Source organism: Cibotium barometz, chromosome 3, assembly GCF_041138505.1.
Source record: "Cibotium barometz isolate CiBa-2024 chromosome 3, ASM4113850v1, whole genome shotgun sequence".
Classification (NCBI taxonomy): Eukaryota; Viridiplantae; Streptophyta; class Polypodiopsida; order Cyatheales; family Cibotiaceae; genus Cibotium; species Cibotium barometz.
The window spans coordinates 30,470,852-30,473,514 of record NC_141048.1 but is presented as its reverse complement, the minus strand read 5'-3'; positions in this window follow the sequence as shown (position 1 = coordinate 30,473,514).

Genomic DNA, 2,663 nt, shown 5'->3' with positions numbered 1-2,663 from the left:
TAGTGGACACAGATCTCTTGTAGAGGGTGTTTTGTTTGGATTGTGGCTTTGGAAGCAGTTTGGTACTTGAGGAGGACACTGAATTTCTGATTTCAATCAACGTTTTGCTGATTTTGGAGCATCTATACCTGTGTTTTGTTCTTGGCCTTCACAGTTACTGGTTTCTTCATGTTCCTTGCCTTTAGTTGGTGGTGGAGTGCTATTTTTTGCTAGACAACAGTGTTTTGGCTACGTTTTGCTTCCCAAAGGAGTTTTCTACACTCAGACGGGGCCCAGCTCCAGCTACTTCACTTGGGGAGGATCAGTTTCGAGAGCTATTTTTGTATCTATGGAGACTTCTTCTGTGATAGGAGTTTACAGTATTTTGGAGGAGAGTAGTGATCTTTTCAGAGATCCTGAGCAGAGTTTATTTTATTCGAGCCTGTGTTCTTTGCAGTGTTTGCAGAGAAAGGAGGGTGTTTTTCCTATGAGCTGTGATCCTTTCACATGGCTCACTTGTTTGTTTTTGCTAATTCTTGGGATCTGATTCTACTTATGGACCGTCTTCTGCTCTCAGTGATGCTCTTGAGGACTTTGTCACTGCAGTTTATATTCTTGCTTCCCTTCCTCATTGTAAGGGGTCTACCTCTGCCTCTCTTTGTGATGCTTCTGAGGATGCCCCTCCCCTTGCCAGTTTAATGTGGTGTGCAGGTTTGTTGTTTTGGAGGATGGGCTTTTGGACCCGATGGTATGCTTTGGATCTGTGGTTGTTGTTGCTAATGTGCCTGGGGCACAGTGGTACTTCCAAAGTTTTTTTTATTTGGATCAGAATCAGGTGGGGCTTGTACCAATCCGAAGACATCATTTTTCAGAGGGGGATGTGGAGCTTTTTCATCTGGTGATGCCCACCTCAATGGAGTGTGCTTATGTACATCATTGGGAAACTCATGGTACGGAGTTTGAGCAGATAGACCCCATCTTTTCTTCAGAGTCTTTACATCTTGCGATGCCGACCTTTTTCCAGAGGATGCTTCTTTTTAGCATTTGGCAACTCTTGTTTATAGAGTTTGAGCAGATGGACTCGGAGGGTTCCAGTGAGGAGTAGCCTACTCCTAGGATTAATTTTCTTTTCAGGATCTAATCTTGGTTGGTTATGAGGTTTTTCATACCTTCTCCAAGTTGGATACATGAATTCTACTTTGAGGAGTGTTCTTACACTTGGGTTTGGAACCATTATTTGGAGCAGCACGTGGCAACCTACGTGGTTGTTTTCTTCCAGAGGAGCGATATACCTAGCAGCTTGTTATGTTGCTTTTATAGCTGAGTTGCTGAGGAGATTGCTTGTGGAGCTTTCTTGGTACCTGTTTCTGCAATCTTTCATCTTTGATCGAGGATGGCGTCTCTGGCTTCTTGGAGTTCACTCAACATTCGATGCTGAGAGGGGGTGTTATACATCATCTCCCTGGCTTCATGTTTGGTGTCCTATTTTAGCCTCTAGGGCTGACCATGTTAGCTTGAGAGGTTGGTCATCCCTCACTTATTTTACCCATATTTTATCCCCATCTTATGGAGTCTTAGGGAACTTTTCCCTAGTCATGGAGGATCTTTTCCCTAGTCAGCTGCCTTCATGTTGGCATACATATAGCTGGCTTGCCTCCCTCATTCTTCATTACTTGCCTAACATTGTTTGCTGCAGTCCCTCACATACGAGGTTTTCTCCCCTCTAGCTCGGGACATGTTATCCTTTGGATGATGATATTGAGAGCAAGTTCTCACCTGTGTTTCCTCTCCATCTATCTCTCTCACTCTCTCTCATGTGTTTCCACTTTCCCTTCTTCCGTTGCACATTTTATCAATTTTGACACCCCTTGAGGTTTCCATTCCCACGTTCAATGTGCTTTCATGCTCTAAGCAAATTGTCCTCCTAGGTGAAGATAATGCATGTTGTGAAGCTACAACATCCACGAACAAGAGGTGTTGTACAGGGAGTAGAGCTAGTACTAGAGTGGAATAGAGACACTCTATTGATCCATTGCTTGTTTTAGTTTGCCCATGAGTCACAAGACTTGTGGTAGATTGACTTAGTGTTGAGACTTAGAGTGATTAGTGTGGTGAAAGTGTGATTAGAGTATGAATTTCAAGTACATATAATTAAAGCAAAAAATATCAATAATATAAGAAATATAATTGAATAGGGTTATGTATGTGCTTCAACTTACCTACATGCTAGCGCATACTCTTGCAAATTCCATCTCTTGCTCACTAATCCTTTCACCATTATTCCTTGCTTGCATAAGAGCATTCTCTAGCCATCTAAGTGACATATATATGGGGAGAAGTGCAAGCTTAGTTGGGTAGCTTGGGTGGGTATGGAAGATATATATGTCTTCTCCTAAAGAGTCTTCTAGCATTTGTTCTTTTCACACGTGCCTCTTTATACCTATTAAAATTACTCTTTTTACATTTCTTAAAATTAAAGACCAAAATTTATTACTTTTATTTTATAGGGATTCATACATCTTACAGGTGATCCCATTTCCTTGTGGTACTTCTCTAACTATACAGTCATTACCTTTGTTCTGCCAAAGTCAAGGTTAACACCGATCTATTTGACTATGAAACTTTGAGATATATACCAGTGATTCTTGAACTAGCCAACCTTCTACCGTGCTCCCTTCAAGCCT